Source organism: Dromiciops gliroides, chromosome 6 (assembly GCF_019393635.1).
Source record: "Dromiciops gliroides isolate mDroGli1 chromosome 6, mDroGli1.pri, whole genome shotgun sequence".
Taxonomy (NCBI): domain Eukaryota; kingdom Metazoa; phylum Chordata; class Mammalia; order Microbiotheria; family Microbiotheriidae; genus Dromiciops; species Dromiciops gliroides.
In genome coordinates, this window is record NC_057866.1 from 138,813,975 (window position 1) to 138,820,715 (window position 6,741).

Sequence of the window (6,741 nt, forward strand, 5' to 3'; positions counted from 1 at the left end):
CCTTATCTGTATATTGAAGGGTAAAGATTGAATGTACTCTAAAGTCCTTTCCAGTTCTAATATTCTTTGATTCTTGTCTCTGTAAGTGACAAAAGGCTTTTCTTTGCACGAGGACATCTGCATTAATCTCAGTGTTAAACAGTGATTTTGGAAACTAGCACTTTCTTCAAGACTACCTAATATTCAAATACTCAAAGCTCTCCACTCCTCAGTGGAGTACTTCAGGTTACTATTGGAGTTCTAGCAAATAGAAAATTGCTTACAGAGGTTGTGAATAAAGTATTAGTCTGATTGGCAGAGATAGAACACACCTTCCAAGCATCGCTCCTTTGGCAGCACATATACTAAAATTGGAATGATACAGAGAAGATTAGCATGGTCCCTGCACAAGGATGACACATAAATTCTTCAAGCATTCCAAGAATCCTTCCTGGGTTCCTATGACATGTTGCTGACCCAAGTGGTTACTCACTTAAGAGCAGTCTACAAAACCTTGTAGGAAATTCTGCTGAACCAAGAAACCAGTTTATACTGATAACTACAAATTTACTGAGAACTGACTGATCCCCACCTGCTCCCCATCCCCCATCTCAGACCAATGAATTGCCTGGGGCAAACTAATCTTTGTCAATTCCAGACTCTTGGTTGACTTATGGATCTCCCCCAAGAAAGCTATCCCTTCCCAATGATTCCCCACCTTACTCCCAGGACTTTACGTTATTATGTAAAAAGGTCCACCTACATTAAGTGGTTTCTCTTTAGAGTTAAGTAGCATCTATACTTAATTCAGGAGCAGTCCTATAGTTTCTTTTGTTAAAGGTTCATTTACATTAAGTAGTTAAGTAGTTTCTGTATGGGACTCCAGAGCAGTCTTTTGGTTCCCTTTTGTTCAGTTACCCCATAAAAACCCTGTCCTGGGTTCCCATCTTTGGGTATTCCTAGTTTCTTGCTTTGCAATACCAAAGCTATAGTTCCTCTGCTCTGATTAAAGACCTTATTTTTCTCCTATATTGTTTCCTTAATTTACAGGTTAACAATACAATAACCACAATAGCATAAAAAAAAAAACATGAAAAAAAATAGAACTCTTTAACAACGCAGGTAACTCATCTTGACTTCAGAGGACTAACAGCAAATTGACATATCTCCCTTTTCTTATCAGAGAGGTGGTGGGTATAAGTGTGAAATGAGATATACATTGTCAAACATGAACCATGGGGTGACTTGGTTTTGCTTGACTGTACTTTGTTACATGGAAGAGTTTCATTGAGGGTGGAGAGTGACGGGGATATTTTTAAAAAGAGCTTCAGTGAAACATTTTATTTTCAAAGAGACAGAGAGAAACAGACAAAGGGGGAGAGAGACAGAGAGAGATAGAGAGGGTTGGAGAAGGGAAAGGAAGAGACAGAAAGGGAGGGAGAGAGAGAGAGGGAGAGAGAGACTTTTTGAAGAAGGAAGAGAAGTTTTAGCATGTTTCAAATGCAAGGAACAATCAACACCACTTATGAGCTTAGGAATGGAACACTCTTCTCACCTCCACGTGCCCTCTAGCAAATTTCTCTTGCCAAGCACACTTTTGCTGTGATAATCTCTCCCATAAACATACTTGACTCCTCATCGCAAAAATCCCCTGTTACCTCATCTTCCCCAAAAGCTGAAGAACCGAAAATACCTGAGGTGAATTTTCCTCATACACTTTCCCGACAATGTAGATCTTCCAACAGGCTGCTATGGCCTCCCTGGGAGCTGCTGTGAGAACAGAATAGCTATTTACATAATGGGACTCCTGAATGTCTTCAGAAGAAAAACAGGAAAGAGAGACATGCAGGGGAGTGGAGCAGCATATGAACTGAACCATTTATATCAGATTTGTCTTATCTAACAAGCTGTGAGCCTAAGCGAGGACAGAAACCACCAGAATATTATTCGGACCTGAGTTCACATTTGAGCACAGGTGTAATTAATACTGAAGAAGCCTCCACAGGGCTTTGTTTTCCCGAGTCTGCAGGCATAAATTATTGGAGTGCTCTGCAGACGTGGCCCTCATCTTCTGAATTGAGATTCCCCTCGCTTTAAAAGGATCATGTTCTCATAAGCATCACCAAGAGTTGATGGGAACTAATTCGATAAAAATAGTAAGGGCAGCTAGGTAGCACAGTGCATAGAGTGCTGGGCTCAGTGTAGGGAAGACTGAAATACAAATCTTTGTTTAGACTCTTATCCAGCCATGTGACCCTGGGCAAATCACTTAACCTTGCTCAGCCTGTTTCCTCATCTATAAAATTGAAAGCACCTGCCTCATAGGGTTGTCATGAGGATCAAATGAGACAGCCTATGGAAAGCTCTCTGCAAACCCTCAAGTGCTCCATAAATGCTAGCTATTAATAATAATGAGCAAAAGAGGAGATGAAAGCTTGTTGCCAGGTGTTAAACTCCCCTGAGACAGTCAATGCTCTTAGGCCAGGCAAGAGGCTGTCATCAAGATTCCTTCAGACATCACCATCTCTTTCACCCCAAGCTCTCATCCCCATCTTTTCTCCTGCAAAAGGAGATAGAGGATTCCAACTTCTTTGCCCTTTCTGTCTCAGAAACAAGTATATAGTCCTCCCTTAGATTTCTTAAAGTTTTTTGTTTTATATTTTTGCTGCTAACAACTACAGGGAAACATCAGGGGTTAACAGCATGCCAAATCTCAAACAGAAGCATGATCCAATTTGTATGGATACTCCCTCTGATGATCCAGAGTATGCCTCTATGCCCACCCCTCTCTGGACCATATCTTCCTGTCATTTTGACACAGGACATAGATACGACCTTCTGTGGGCCATTCTCCTGTCAGAACACATCATCTGTCTGCTGGTTATCCTTCACTTGCCCCATGACCAGGCCATTCTCTTTTTTCTATCACCTATTTCTTCAACAGTTTTTCCTTGCAGCCTGCTCATACTGCCAGAGAATCTTCCTGTTGTCCTCTGAGTAATCCTCAGCTTTAGCTCATTAGAAATTGTAGGGTTCTATGACTCAAAGCCAAACAACATCACAGCAAGAGCCTTGGGGTTAAAAAAAGATAAGCTTGCTTGGGGTCATTAAAAGCACTCTGAACTTTCCACAAAACTCTGGTTCTTACATCCTTCTGTTCATTTCTTGGCACAACTCATTGTCCTTTTGCCTAATGTTGGTTAGATGATGATGATGATAGAAAGATAGATAGATAGATAGATAGATAGATAGATAGATAGATAGATAGATAGATAGATAGATAGATAGATAGATAGATAGATAGGTAGGTAGGTAGGTAAGTAGGTAGAGGACACAGATAGAAAGACAGACAGAAAGATGATGATGATAGATCAATAGTAAATAGTAGATAGATAGAAAGATAGAGATGATAGATAGATAGATGATAGAGATATCCAGACAGATAGAAAAACAGACAGACAGATAGACAGACACAGACAGACAGATAGACATATATATATAGGTGTATATGTATGTAGATATGTAGGATGAATGCTATAGTTTTTCTAATCAGCTATTTACAATACTTTTGGACGATGGACTTTTTCATCAATTTGGGTTTTTTCTTTTGTTGTTAGGTAGGACAAACATATTCACATTGTTAGGTATGTCATTTAGGAAGCTGTACAATGTTCCAGGGTTTTATTCAATCAGCACAACACAGGAATACGGCTAGTTTCCACCTAGTGCAAATAATCCCCTGAAGTGGTCCCATAACTCAAATATTCATTTAATATTCCCATTGGACTGTAATCAATTACCATATTTTACATAATTATAATTTCCAGTAGTGTGAATTTGAATACATGCATCCACTTCAGTGAACTCATTATTCACACTAATCAGGGCCTACCTATAGCTGAACCACCTCACCATCTGCAGAAAATACCTCTTCATACTAGAGCTCCAAGACAATCTTGAGCACCTGTGAAAATCAGGGTGCCACCCCCTGCTGAGAAAGACATTGTGAGAACCAGGACAATGCCCCCCTGAAAAGAAAGCATGTGACTAGCATTCCTGCCTGGTGTCTGAAAGTTACATCTACTCATAGACTTCCTGTAAGTCATGTCAATCAATGGATCAACCAATTAGCTTGGAGCTGTGTATGGGCACTGCCCCTCTTCCAGTCCTGCAGGAAGCTTTCACTGGAAAGCAGGGAGGATGAGCCCTTTTCATTCAGAAACCAGCATGTGTTGGCAGAACTTCATGTGTTCTCTTTGGAAGCATGGATAGCTAGGTGCAAGTAGCTTTCTCTCTCTCTCTCTCTTTGCTAACACCAAATATACTTTAATAAATTCTAAAAAGCCTAAATTGTTGCCAAATTTATCAGTAAACTTAGCTAGTTCTACCCCACACACACTGTTGGGGGCAGGGCACATAAGGCGATCACACATTAGATTTTAAACATCACATACCTTTTATGTGCATTTGTTGCCCTATTATACTTTTCTTGATATTAGTAATCATTAGGTCATCAAAAAAAGTTTACTTCTGTTTTTACAGTAGTACGTATTTTCCTTGAGGGAAGGGATTATATCAATTTTTACTTCCCATCCTCATCATCTAGAACAGTGCTGGTGCATAGTAGGAACTTGAGAAATGTTTGCTGATTGATCTTTCAAGAAAATCTTGTATAAATTAGACAAATGCATGGGAGACTCCTTTAAGGCATTATTTTTTTTCCACTGAATCAAATATTTTTATTTTTAATAGTCTAACCACAGAAAGTACAGTGGGATTTCATGTTCTCCATATCTTTTAATCAATTGTGTAAAGGTAAAGTTTTAGTCTATTTTATGAAAAAACCTTATCTGTTCCCTGCTTGTGTCCCCATCAAGATACCATTGATGAGATTGTAGTGTGAGAAAAGATTGTAAAGTATTGTCTCTTCAGGACATAGAACCTGTGGAAAGTCCCCTGGCCCCTGTGGTTTAGAAGCAAGAAGGGTCAGGAAAGTCCCCACTTGGTCTTTCATCAATCAGTACAGGGTAGGAAAGTGCCTAGAACCCCACGCAGACTACAGCCAATCAGGATAAAGCAAGGATAGAATCATTAACCACAAAATAGAGATGAAGACCAATTTAGCAGAACTGACCCTTAGACTTGACCTGAAGTAGATCCCTAGCTTAGTGGCGCTTGTTTAATAAGATAATAGCATATTAATTAACACACCCCTGGGTGGAGATTTAACATTATAATGAGACATATGATGTATGAAGTGCGAGTATTGTACGTGGAGGGTGGTTCTATGAAGTAGGCTGGACTCAAAGATTGTGACTCTCTAGTAATCCACGAATGAGGAACAAGGGGAGGGAACTGCATTAGAGACCAAGGGATAAAGCCTGCTTCATCAGGCACCAAGGTGTTGCACTTCTCTGAGGTGTCTACCTGCTCTGCAGACTGCTAATAAAGCTTGTTTTACTCATTACTTTTTGGGTTCGGTGGTCCTGGTCATTGTGAGTACTTCTTACAGTAGCTTACTCTCATAAATATGTTATGCAGTTTGAAAAGTGGGTATGCAGGTTAGTAGTTACTGATGTTCTTTCAGCTTTTCTGAGCAATAGTAAAATCTGTCCTTTTTTCCTATAACTTTGATGTCTTCTCCTCCTTCAAATACTTTAAGAATTGATTCTTCCATGTCTTCACATTTGTGTCAACCCCAACATGGATTTCCTCTTTGTAATGTAAGGAATTAACTGTGATTTGGGGTTTTCACACATGGGGGAGTTATTAGGGGAGGCTTAGTTACTTAGTTTCAATAAATGTTCCCTGTGGTCAGAGTTCCTCTTGTTTGTTCAATTATATCCCAAAGTACACACCCATCTTCTCCTAAGCCTTTCAAGCTCACATCCTTTTTTAGTCTGACCATAATGAAGTGAAGACAGGGTTATAAAAACCCCAAATCACAATTAATTTCTTATATTTGAGCCAATTGGAGACTCAGCATGGCTAAGAACTGCCCCTTCCTGTGGGAGCAACAGTTAGAGGCAGTTCGAGTCTGAGGAGAGTGTTCTGAGAGAGACAGAGAAGGAAGGTAGATAGTTAGAGGAGCTGTTGGTGTTTGACCTTCAAAAAAAAAAAAACAAGAGACTGCAAGCTAATTTTCATTAGAGCTACAGATTTCGGGTGGTGGTGAGTTTGTGTTTTTGAGGCAAACATAGCTCTTTGAAGCTAGCTGGGCTGAGGCAGGTTCAGGGTGCCTGGGCCTTTTTACCCCAGAGATTTAATTTCTTTCTCATTTTCCCTAGCTCTATTAATCTCACTTGTGTTTTAAATTTGTTCTCATTAATAAACCTGTTTTGTTTTTGAAATAGGCTATTTATTTTCTTACCCCAATACTACTGCAAGCCACCCAATTAGCTCTTCCCATACTAAATTTGGCCCTTACAGTAACTTATCTTGCTCATCTTTGTTTTATAAATCAAGTGTCATATCCATTTGCTCTATAAGCACATCAAGGACTTTGATATGGATCCAAATTTGGCATCTCCCCCATATTTGATGGTAAAAGAGATTGTTGTGAAAATCATTACAGGGGTATTTTTCTATTTTTCATCTATTTGTTGTGCTTTCAGATTTATCCTTAAGTGTCCTCAGGATAACTTTAAGCTTTGGGGACACATGACAAGATTTCTTTTCACAAAACTTACTTTTCAAAAAAAAAATCATAGGACAGAACAGAAGGAAATTCAGAAGGAAACAGGGATAAATAGGCCAACTTTG

General features: G+C 39.4%; 1 non-coding gene across 1 annotated transcript; it reads left to right on the forward strand.

Annotated features, from left to right (window-relative positions):
- Positions 1 to 321: 321 nt before the first annotated feature.
- On the forward strand, positions 322 to 427 carry LOC122733085. Its single transcript, XR_006353691.1, has one exon. It is a non-coding gene; the product is annotated as a U6 spliceosomal RNA (small nuclear RNA).
- Positions 428 to 6,741: the final 6,314 nt, after the last annotated feature.